The sequence below is a fragment of the Trichomycterus rosablanca genome, chromosome 16, assembly GCF_030014385.1.
Source record: "Trichomycterus rosablanca isolate fTriRos1 chromosome 16, fTriRos1.hap1, whole genome shotgun sequence".
NCBI lineage: Eukaryota > Metazoa > Chordata > Actinopteri > Siluriformes > Trichomycteridae > Trichomycterus > Trichomycterus rosablanca.
The window spans coordinates 10,119,906-10,132,650 of NC_086003.1; the positions used below are offsets into that span (position 1 = coordinate 10,119,906).

Here is a 12,745-nt window from a genome sequence, read left to right on the forward strand (position 1 = left end):
AACACAAAGGCTCATCTTTTGCATTTGCCAAAAACATTTAGATTACCCCCATGACCTTTGGAATAACATTCTTTGGACTGATTAGTCAAAAGTGGACGCACTTTTATATGAAAAGACCTAAATGCTAATTAAATTAAAATACCTTAATGCTAATATTACTTACTCAGAAACCTCCTAATAAAACATGACGATTCATTTTTCTGCTACCAAGGTAATCAGAATCAGAATCAGCTTTATTCGCCAAGTATGTTTACACACACAAGGAATTTGTTTCCGGCTGTTGTTAGCTCTCTACAATTTACAAACAACACAATATACAGACAAGACTATGTAGACTCGCTACAATTTACAAACAATACAATATACAGACAAGACTATGTAGACAATGTACAAATTTACATGTTCAGCAGAATTTGCACATGTACAGAAAATATAAAAATAGTGTAAAATAAATAGTTGAGTAAGGTAAGATGCAGTTACGGTATTATACAGCATGTATAAAGTGCAGTGTGGCATGTAAACAACAGTAAACAGCAGTTCAATTTTTGTTATTGATGAGTTTGATGGCATTTGGAAAGAAACTGTTACAGTGTCTGTTTGATTTTGTGTTCAGGGCTCTGTAGCGCCTGCCAGAGGGTAGGAGGTCAAAGAGTTCGTGTCCAGGGTGCGAGAAGTCTGTGATAATTTTTTCTGCCCGGTTTCTGGTCCTTGTTGTGTATAAGTCCTGGAGGGTGGGCAAAGGAGCACCGATGATTTTTGCCGCTCTATCCACCACTCTTTGCAATCTGCATCTGTCCTGTTTTGTGGCTGAACTGAACCACACTGTGATGGATGTGCACAGGACAGATTAAATGACTGCAATGTAGAACTGTTTCATCAGCTCCTGTGGCAAACCGTGTTTCCTCAGTTGACGCAGAAAGTACATCCTTTGCTGGGCCTTTTTGAGGATGGAGTTGGTGTTGGCCTCCCACTTTAGGTAATTGGAAATAGTAGTTCCCAAGAACCTGACGGTTTCCACGGTAGACACAGTGCTGTTGAATATGGTGATGGGGAGCAGTGTCGAAGGTTTCTTTTTAAAATCCACTGTCATCTCTACAGTCTTTAGTGTGTTCAGCTCTAGGTTGTTCTCACTGCACCAGAGCACCAGCCGATCAATCTCCTGCCGATATGCAGACTCATCTCCATCCTGGGTTAGTCCAATGATCGTAGTGTCATCTGCAAACTTTAGAAGTTTCACTATTGGGTCTGTAGAGGTACAGTCATTAGAGTAGAGAGAAAATAGCAGTGGAGAGAGGACACAGCCCTGTGGTGCACCAGTGCTGACTGTTCTTATGGTAGATGTAATATCTCCCAGCCTCACCTGTTGTGTCCGGTCTGTCAGAAAGCTGGTGATCCACTGACAGATGGCGGGGGACACACTGAGCTGAGACAGTTTGAGGTGGAGGAGTTCTGGTATGATGGTGTTAAACGCTGAGGTAAAATCCACAAAAAGGATTCTTACATAAGTCCGTGGGCTGTCCAGATGTTCTAAGATGTAGTGCAATCCCATGTTGACTGCATCATCCACTGACCTGTTTGCCTGGTAGGCAAACTGCAGAGGGTCCAGCAGGGGGCCAGTGATGTTCTTCAGATCTGTCATAAACAGTCGTTCGAAGGATTTCATGACCACAGATGTTAAAGCAATGGGTCTGTAGTCATTAAGTCCTGTGATGGAGGGTTTTTTGGGAATTGGGATGATGGTGGAGCGTTTGAAGCAGGATGGGACTTCACACAGCTCCAGTGACTAGTTGAAGATCTTTGTAAAAATAGGAGCCAGTTGGTCCGCACAGGCTTTGAGACATGACGGTGAGACTCCATCTGGGCCTGGTGCCTTCCTGGTTTTTTGACTTTGGAAGAGTCGTCTCACGTCCATCTCACCTATTTGTAATGCAGATTGTGTATCCATGGGGGAATGTGTGGTGATAGCTGATGGTGTGATATAATCTGTTGATGTGCAGGGGTGAAGGGTGGGTGTGAATGTGTCCTTCTCAAACCTACAATAGAAAACATTAAGGTCATCAGCCAGGTCTTTGTTTGCCTCAATGGGGTTGGGTGATCTCCTGTAGTTGGTTATCTCTTGCAGGCCTCTCCATACTGATGTAGAGTCGTTGGCTGAAAACCTGTTTTTCAGCTTTTCAATGTAGCTGTTTTTGGCGACTCTGATCTCTTTGTTCAGCATGTTCCTGGCCTGTGTGTACAGGGATCTGTCCCCACTTCTGTAGGCATCCTCCTTTGCTTGACAAAGTTTTCTTAATTTTGCTGTAAACCATGGTTTGTCATTGTTGTATTTGCAGAAGGTTTTGGTGGGCACACAAACGTCCTCGCAAAAGCTAATGTACGATGTCACAGTGTCAGTGAGTTCATCCAAACTGTTGGTTGCAGTCTCAAAAACACTCCAATCAGTACAGTCAAAACAGTCCTGCAGTTCCTGCTTTGCCTCGTTGGTCCACTTCTTCACAGTTTTAACCACAGGCTTAGCTGATTTAAGTTTCTGCCTGTATGTTGGAACAAGATGAACCAAGCAGTGATCAGAATGTCCCAGAGCTGCACGGGGCACAGAGCGGTACGCATCTTTAATTACAGTATAGCAGTGGTCCAATGTATTATTGCCCCTGGTGGGACAATTGATGTGTTGTCTGTATTTTGGAAGTTCGTGGTTCAGTTTTGCCCTGTTAAAGTCCACAAGTATGATAAAAAGTGAGTCCGCAAATTTCTGCTCCAAACAGGTTATCTGGTCAGCCAGGCTTTTCTGTGCAGCATCCACCTTAGCCTGAGGTGGGATGTAAACACCGACCAAGATAAAGGAGGAGAACTCCCGCGGTGAATAAAACAGCTTGCAGTTAATAAACAATGTTTCTAAATCCGGGCTGCAGTGTTTGTTTAATACTGTGACATCTGTGCACCAGTTTTCATTGATGTAAAAACATATTCCACCACCTTTAGTTTGACCTGAGAGTCCCGTTACGCAATCCGCTCGGTGTAGATGAAAGCCCGGCAGAAGTAATCCACTGTCAGGAACGGATTCGCTGAGCCAAGTTTCAGTAAAACAAAGTGCAGCGGAATGTGCAAAGTCTCTTTTAATTTTGTTCAGGAGAAGCAGCTCATCCATTTTGTTGTTTAGAGAGCGGAGGTTCGCCAAGTGAATCGATGGAAGCGCAGTTCGAAATCCTCGCTGTCTGAGTTTCACTAGCGCACCGGCGCGCTTTCCCCGTCTGCATCTCCTCCATGCCGCGCATAGAGCCGCTGCTCCACAAACAAAAATGTCCATAAAACTATCCGAGTTTGTAAAAATTGGCGAGAAACTGTTAGCGGTAAGCTGCCCGATGTTAAGCAGCTCTTCCCTGTTATCGGGTTTGCATGACAAAACACACATAAAATAAACAAAAACAAAGAAAAAAGCAGAGAGCGCTGTGCCGAGGCTGCCATCCTGTTTAATGCAATTTTTGATCATCCGTGTGCGGGGAGAGACGTGGAAAATCTTTTATGTGCAATTCAGCAGGGTAATCGTTCTGCTGCCGATCACGCATTAGAATTTCGCACAATAGCTGCTGGTAGTGGCTGGATTGAACCTGCTCTCCTCACAGTATTTCATCGAGGACTGAGAAAAGACCTACAGGCTGAGATGGCCTGCTAAGGCATATCCGCTTCCCTGAATCAGTTCATTCAAACCGCGATTGCCCTGGACCATGTGCTTGGTGAGAAACGTCTACACCAGGGGTCACCAACCTTTTCAAGACTACTTTCAAGGGCTACTTGTTTGATACAAACTTCCAGAATAACATAACATTGCACGGTTCACCTTTAATGATATTATTATTATTATTATTATCATCAATATTTATATTTATATATAAAGAGACTGTCTGATCATATGTTAATGATTCCTCAGAAAAACGTATTAACAACGATTTACCATGGTAGGAAACATATATTTCAACATGTAATATTATGTATTTCTATTAATCAAAATCTGTTTTAATATTTGAAAGATATTGTTGTAAATATCTTTCTTGACAGTTTTGTATGAATGAACACATATGTAGCATTTTGATCAAAATCACACGTGAGATCTTTATAGATGTATTCATCTCCATTATAAATTTTTGACAAATGTTTTTATACTTTATTGATACTTTAAAATTAATGGAAAATAAATACAAACGTTACTTAAAAAAAATAAAAAAATTAATGAGTTTGTATAAAAATAGTTTGACATGAATCCATCAATACATTACAAAACTTGAATGGATTTATTTCTCTGTAATAAGTGCAGAGTAAATGTTTCCTACGTTTTTCTGTTAGTTTGATGACGCTCCCTAACTCGTTAGCTGAAGTGGGAGACATAAATGTCATCTTAAAATTACCATAAGTATGTTGTAGTATGTTGCCTATTTGTATCTGTGTAAGAAATTATAAATAAAGTAGGTGTTTTTCAACCATTTTTATAGATCGGAACGGCGAATGTCAAACAAATGTTGCATATTAAACTTTACCGCAGTCAAATACTGTCCTGTTTGTACTTATCACTACCTTTACAACATTTTAGAACAAATCAGCTGTGATGTACAGGGACGTTTTAGAGACACGCACTGAAGCGTCTCTCCACGTTCCTCTCAATCATTGTGAAAATATTAAGTTTTCTTTTGCTTTTCTTGTAGGTTTTTTCATTATTTTTATTTCGGGGTAAAACCCGCATCTCGCTCAGTGTAGTAGCTGCGCATGCGTAGCTCGCTTGTCTCAGCGTTATGCGCACGATATAAATCTCCGCACCCAGACCAGATCAGAGCTCATATAAACATCAAACATTTATGTTTTTAACATTTTATATTCAGTTTCATCATTTTCAAATCTACATAAATGCAAGTGCCATTGATTCAAAAAGAGCAGCAACACAAATATATATTTTTAGACGGAGCTCTAAAGTCACTATAGTACTATTTAAGGACATGCCCTGTGGGCGACTCACGTGGTCCCTGCGGGCGACCAGGTGCCCGCGGGCACCGTGTTGGTGACCCCTGCCTTAGAGGAATGGAGGCATTGGCTGGAGGGAGCGTTACATCCATTTTTCGTTCTTACTGATCACAGGAATCTGGAGTATATCAGAACAGCCAAACGCCTAAACTCTCGTCAAGCTAGATAGGCGCTTTTTTTTTTTTTACCCGTTTTAACTTTTCTGTTTCATATCGGCCAGGAACCAGGAATTTAACGGCTGATGCATTGTCCAGAATCTGGGAGGTGGAACCCCGCAATGCTAAGGAGGAGAATATACTGAACCCCAGTCACATTTTGGCACCCATCAGGTTGGAAATAATGGATGAAATTCTGAGAGTAAGGGGAGATGAATCAATTCTTGCAGACTGTCCAGAAGGTAAAGAATTTGTGCCTGAATCATTGAGCAAGCAGGTTATCGAGCAGGTTCATACTTCCCTCAGCACTGGCCATCCTGGAATTGAACGCACTTGCCAGTTAATTAGTAATAAAATTTGGTGGCCTCAAATGAACAAGAAAGTGGCCAATTTTGTTAAATCATGCAACGTTTGTGCCCAAAGCAAAATCCCAAGACAACTGCCTGTGGGGTTGTTAGAACCGTTGCCTACCCCTGAGAGGCCCTGGTCACACATTTGTGTTGATTTCATCACCGATCTGCCTAAGTCCCAGGGCAATACTGTTATATTAGTAATCATTGACAGGTTTTCCAAGGGTTGCTAACTGATCCCCATGATGAAATTACCGACATCGATGGAAACCGCTGAAGCGTTATTTCAGCATGTCTTTCGGTATTATGGTTTGCCTGAAGACATAGTTTCTGATCGGGGCCCCCAGTTTACATCACATGTTTGTAAGGCTTTTCTCTCTATGCTTAAAATCAATGTCAGCCTCACATCAGGGTACCACCCTCAATCCAATGGGCAGGTGGATAGGCTCAACCAAGAAATAGGGAGGTTCCTAAGTTCATGTTGTAGCCGCTCACAAGGTGAATGGGCACGTTTTCTACCATGGGCTGAATATGCGCAGAACTCACTTGTCAGCTAGGCCACGGGTCTAACTCCTTTCCAGTGCATTTTAGGTTCCCTTGTTACCTTGGTCGGGTGAGCCATCATCGGTGCCCTCTGTTGATGATTGGATGCAGAGGAGTTGTCGAACCTGGGAGGAGGCCCATGTACGCCTACAAACAGCTGTATGTAGGTATACTATTCCCGTCATCGCCGACCCAACCCATCATTCAGACCTGGACAATTGGTATGGCTGTCCACCCGAGATTTAAAGTTAAAGTTACCCAGTAAAAAGTTGAGTTTCAAATTCATAGGCCTGTTCAAGATTTTAAAACAGATTACACCCGTTTCTTATCGATTGGACCTAGGACCTTCCTACAGAATCTCTCCTATGTTTCATGTGTCTCTGCTTAAACCTGCTTCTCCATCTTCCCAGGTTGACCAGGAGCCAGCAGCCACACCCCCACCCTTAGATGTGGACGGCTCGTCAAGGGGGGGCTTATGTAACATCTGAGAATGCTGGTTCCCCTCCTCACCAGCAGAGGGCCCCTTCACCTGAGTACTAGCTGGCTGGTGGCTCACCTGTGCCTAATCAGCGGCCATCTTTAAATCTATAAGAACCCTGTTTGTTGTTTGCCTCACTGCGAAGTCATGTAGTTGCTATGCAGTTAATTTCTGAGTGTTCTTTGATTTCTCGCGCTTTTTTGGTTTTGACCCTTGCTTTGTGTTTTATGGTTCATCGTTTGGTTTTTTGTTTTGGCTTTGTTTGTATTGAACTTTGGCTTGATTACCCAGTACCGACCCTGTTTGTTTTTGACTACTCTTCTGATTCAATAAACCTGCACTTGACTCCACTACCTGGTCTGAGTCTCTCTGGTGACAACCACTTTGTGCCAAACTTCAGAAGAGAATTGCCAATCAGAAAAGAACCTTTCTCAATCCAGTATTGCAAATATATGTTTATAATATGTTTATAAATGTTTATAATATTGTGAAAAGATTCAGGGACTCTGGAGAGATCCAGTTCATGTAGGGATTTCTCATAACTGCTGCAATTACGACCTCTGCTGGTTGATTAGGGGTGTCGGAGGGGGTTGTGATGGTTGTGGCTCACCAGGAATAAAGCAAATACGAACATTTCGGGTTACGAACAGAAATTCGCGAAACACGTGACGTCACGAACAAGTTCCCTCCAATCGTTTCTCTCTCTCTATATATATGTCGGTTCCAAAGACTAGTGAAGTCGGCTTGACACTTTACGTACCCTTATCAAAGTTCTAATACCATGTCCAAAAATGAATAAATCCACGGAGAGCGATGACTTGCATTTAAAAACTCTTTTACTGAGTACTTCAGGGCACAAAAACATACAAAAGGTATGACAGGTAAGACATAAGAGCACGGCAAGGTCAAAAAACTGTGCGACTCCACTCCAGTTCCACACTCCCATAGTGCACCACACCTGACTGTTAAATACTGCAGCGCACTTTGACCTTTCCTCTGTTACACAAAAAAATAACATAAATAACCAAAGAATATTAATCAAAGATCATCAATAATTATTAATATTTAACTTCTGAACAAAAGACAGTAATTATATATGTAAATCATGAAACAACTAAATTGATGCAAATAATCATGTCTCCAATCAAGATTATCAATAATATCACAAATCATCATATAATGCTAAATTTAGAATTAAACATAATCATAAAATAAACAACTGATATGAAAGTACACTTAGGCTCCTACCTTACCGGCCCCTAATTGTTATCAAATTTATTGAAACAATTATTCAAAAGGATTAATTATTTATTAAAGGGAGCCTACAAAATTTCAACATAGTGCAGGTAACCATTTACAGGAGTGTATACATGAAACTCAGATTTAGCTCAAATCTTCAAGTTTCTTTTTCAGCTTCTTGAAGAAGACACAGCTTTGTCACTGGCCGACAAAGCACTGTAGTTTTGGTCTTGACCTTTACTTGCCGGACAAGTCCTTTTTTGTCAGGAAAAGTCTCTACCACTTTTCCAAGTGACCAGGAATTTCTAGGGGATGTTTCGTCCACTATCAACACCACATCACCAACTCTGAAGTTTCTTCCAGCTGTGGACCACCTCTGGCGTTCTTGTAGCTGTGTGAGGTATTCTTTACACCACCGCTTCCAGAAGATGTCTGCCAGGTACTGGACTTGCTTCCATCTTCTCTTGGCATACTGGTCCTCTTTGTTAAACACACCAGAAGGTAATGCTGGTTTAACTTTAAGCAGAAGCAGGTGATTGGGTGTTAACGCCTCCAAGTCATTCATGTCTGATGATGCACTTGTGATGGGTCTGCTGTTAATGACTGCTTCAGCTTCACATAGCAGCGTGTGCAGGCCTTTTTCATCCAAAACCTGCTCTTGTAAGGTCACACTGAATATTTTTCTCACAGAGCGGATCAGCCTCTCTCAGAATCCACCATAATGCGAGCCTGCTGGAGGATTAAAATGCCATGCAATGCCCCTTTGCTGGAGATGTTTTGCAATAAGACTGCTATTCCACTGCTGGATAGATCGTTTCAACTCTGTGTCAGCTGCTTTAAGGTTGGTGCCATTATCAGAATATATCTCTTTTACCTGTCCTCTTCTTGCCATAAATCTTCTTATTGCATTGAGGCATGCATCTGTATCCAGAGAAGATGCAACTTCAAGATGGATGGCTCTTACAGCGAGGCAAAGATGACTCCATATCTTTTTACTTCTCCTCTTCCTCTTCTTACTAGAAAAGGACCAAAGTAATCCATGCCAACTCTGGTGAAAGGCAGATCATCAGGGAGGACTCTGCATGCAGGTAAGTCAGCCATTAGTTGTTTCCCAGCCACTCCATGTAGCCTTCTGCAGGTTATGCACTTTGACAACAGCCTTCTGATGGCACCACTGGCTCCAGGGATCCAAAACATTTCTCTTAGTTTAGACAGCATGTGGTTTCTGCCTGCATGAGCCGTGACTTCATGTATGTTTCTCAGTACAAGAGTGGTGATGTGAGACTGTTTAGGCAGTATAACTTGCTGCTTGGATTCGACTGGCATGGCTGATCGACTTAACCTTCCACCCACTCTTATTACACCATCGTAAAGCACTGGGTTAAGTTTGTGTAGTGGGCTACTCCTCTTAACTCTGTGCTGCTCCTTTAACATCATCATGCAGGACTTTGGTGCTGGCTGTACTTCACAATCTGTGTCTCTGCATCAGCCAAATCAGCACAGGTTAAGTCTGCTCCTTTTATTGTCCTTTTGAAATTCTCCATATTTATTCCATCACCTAAGGTCCGCATTTCCTCTCTTTTTGTTTTCAGCTCCATCAACAGCCTTTTCAGCTTGAGAAACCAGGCAACAGCTCGCTTCAATTTGATCCAGGATGAGAAATTATGCATTAACTGGTCTGTTGCATTGTGGAGCCTCTGTGACTGGATAACGTGTATTTGAGCAACTCTTTTTATTTCCAAGTCTTCACAATTCACATATACTAACATTTTTACACAGTGTGATGTTATTAAAAGCTTCTCACAAAACTTTTTGCCTTAATGCAATATTTAGTTTATTTCTTAGCAATGTTTTCATTCTATTTTTAATATCAAATTTAAAAATGTATATCCAGTAATGTTGAAATGGTTTTGTCTAAATATTTAACATTATAGCAAAATACCTTTAAATGCCTTAAAATTCTCTTGATTGTAAATATTTGCATACATTTTGTTTTATGTTCTTTATTTCTATGCTCCTTATAGAACTCTCACCTATTCTCGATTAAAGAGCTGCAGATGAGTCATTTTTTCTGTCCTCTCCTCAGCCTGTATCACCTCTTTGGTAAAGTAATGCTTTAACTACTGTATATACTTTTAATGGCATTAAAATCTTTTAGAATGACCATCAGTTTGGGTATTTTTATATACTGCTCAAAATTAATTAAGGGAGCACTTTATCATTATGGTATAACACCAAGTCAGTTAAACTTCAGGGATATCAGTCTGTCCAGTTAAGAAGCATTAGCAATTTGGAATCAGTTTCACCTGCTTTGGTACAAATGAAAGAGACAACAGGTACACTGGATAGGCAACAGCAATACAACCTCCAAAAAGGGAATGGTGTTACAGGTTGTGGACACAGACAATTATTCACTCCTTATCCTTCCTATGTGATTTTTCTCTAGTTTTTGCTAGAGTCCTTGTCACTACTGGTAGTGGTACCTGCATCCCATTCAGGTTGCACAGATAGTCCAGGTCCCTCAGGATGGCACATCTATATGTGCCATCACAAGAAGATTTGCTGTGTCTCCCAGCACAGTCTCAAGAGCCTGGAGGAGATACCAGGACACAGCCATTACTCAAGAAGAGCTGAACAGGGCTGTAGAAAGGCATCAGCCTAATAGCATGACTGGTTTGGCGGTGGGTCTGGGAAAAAACCTCGCACCAACCTCCAACCAGCGGCACCCTGACTGCTGTTAGATACAGGAATAAAATCCTCCAAGCCATTGTCAGACCCCCAGTAAGCCCTGGGTTCCTCTAGGTGCCGAACAATGCCTAGCCTTTTGTGGCCAGAGTGTGTAGGCAGTTCCTGGATGATGCCATTGACTGGTTGACTGGCCCTCACATTCCCCAGACCTCTGAAATCCAGTTAAAACCTCTGGCGTTATTTATCAGTGCATATGATGCCGCCAAGTAGTTCCACAGAATGTCCAGGAGCTCACTGATGCCCTGTTCCAGATCGGAGAGGCCGTCTCATCACAAACATGCCCAGACATTGTCGATAGTGCATATAGGCATATGGCGACCACACACACACTACTGAGTCACATTATGAGTGGCTGTAAAGAAATTTACACAAAATTAGAGTTTTTTACTTTGATTTTATGTATGATTTTAAATCCAGGTCTCATTGGGTTAATTATTTTGGTTTTCAATAATCATTGTTACATAATTTTGTTCTCAGCAAATTACAAACTTTATATCAGATTTTTTATGTAAATTTTTTTGTTAATCAAGATCTGAAATGTTATTTAAGTGTTCCCTTAATTTTTTGTGCTGTGCATATGTGTTTGTATGTTATCCATTCCCAGAGGACTGAAAACATGTACTGCTTTTGTACTTTTATTTTCTTTTATTTTTCTAACCAAACTTTTGCTCTATCCATAGCTCATCACCTGTGGTTGGACCCTGGAAACATTTTACATCAAAAAATATATTAGGTGTTCTTCTCTGTCAATATGTTATTTTAAATATTCATGTTACTGCAAAATGATGTATGTCACAAAAACTTACTAATGATGCTGTGAACTTGTGCTACCCTCAGGAGGTGAGGAGAAAGCTGCTGAAACTGATGAAAAGACTCCTGTGACTAAAAGAGCTCTCCTGTTATAAAGAAAAAGGTAATTCGTTTTTTTCTATGCAATATAGAATATAACATAAAACCTTGTAGACATTGCTCTATTAAGAAAACAGTCAAATAAAATATGTAAAAAGATAAAATTATCTCTCAATTGGCCTCTCATATTAGCACATGTATGCCTACGTTCCACCAATACAGTTTTTAAAACATGTACAGGTGAAGTAATTGCGTCTCCAGAAGCAAGGAATCACAAGTCAAATTCAGTGAGCGGGCAATCCCCCATAGTGCCAGCAATTAAAAAGAAAAACGAAGAAGTGAGAATTTTTGGGGATTTCAAAATCACATTGAATCCAGCACTCTACACTAGCATTACCATGCACAGAAGATATTTTTGTGTTATTGGTTGGTGGCAAGTGCGTTAGCAAACTGGATCTCTTACATGCCTATCTACAAGTTCCATTTAACCAAGAATCCCAAGGGGCTGTTTGGAATCTACCCTTTGAAATTACGTCCTCACAAGCCATATTTCCAAAGAGCAATGGATCAAGTACTACAAGGACTCCCGAATGTATCGTACATTGTTTTGTAGACGACGTACTGGTCGACAACCCTGTACCTGTGAGAACAGGGAGCATGAACCCAATATACAGGATGCTTAACTAGGGTAGAGCAATATTGCAGCTAAAGACCCACAAAAAAAATTGAACTACTTTGAGGCCAAAATAAAGAAAAATAAAACGGTATATAATCTAAGTGTATAAGTAGGAAGCATCACACCCCACAGGGACACAAAGCTATGCTGTCCCCAGTGCAACATTGGAAAGCTCACCTTCCTGTTGCTTGCCCACAGGTGCCTCTGCAACACACACTAACACAACGCACAACCACCAAGGAAAGTAGGAAAATTTGATCAAGAAAAGAGGTGAAGACACATCTTCACCCAAAGGTGATAACCCAAGTTTTCAGGCAGAAAACTCCACGGCACTGGTAGTGGCTAAACAAAAGCGGACAGCCACTCTCACACCTGACACTACTTGCACCCAAGAGGGATCCTGTGCTTGAACAGCGAAAAGCCACCAATTGAGTTCACATGAAAAACAAAAAAAAGGCAGAAACACAAGCTCTTCTGCAAGGCCAGCTTTCATAGTTACTCTTCACGGCTTAAGCGCGTGTATTGTGTATTGAAATGTGTATTGTTTGGCTCAGGAACCATGCAGATGTTCTGAACCATATGAACCATATTCTTACTTCTTAGTTGTTTTGTAATAGTTGTGTTTCATAGTCTTTAATCTTACTTTTAGTTTTATCTCAAATAGTTTTTTATTTATTAGAATTTTTGTGAAGCAGTT

At 41.1% G+C, this 12,745-nt stretch overlaps 1 long non-coding RNA gene across 1 annotated transcript; it reads left to right on the forward strand.

Annotated features, from left to right (window-relative positions):
• The first annotated feature begins 9,821 nt into the window (after positions 1–9,821).
• LOC134330177 (uncharacterized) lies at positions 9,822–11,415 on the forward strand. The gene is made up of 3 exons (XR_010014987.1): positions 9,822–9,878; positions 11,204–11,256; positions 11,361–11,415. It is a non-coding gene; the product is annotated as an uncharacterized LOC134330177 (long non-coding RNA).
• The last annotated feature ends 1,330 nt before the right edge of the window (positions 11,416–12,745 follow it).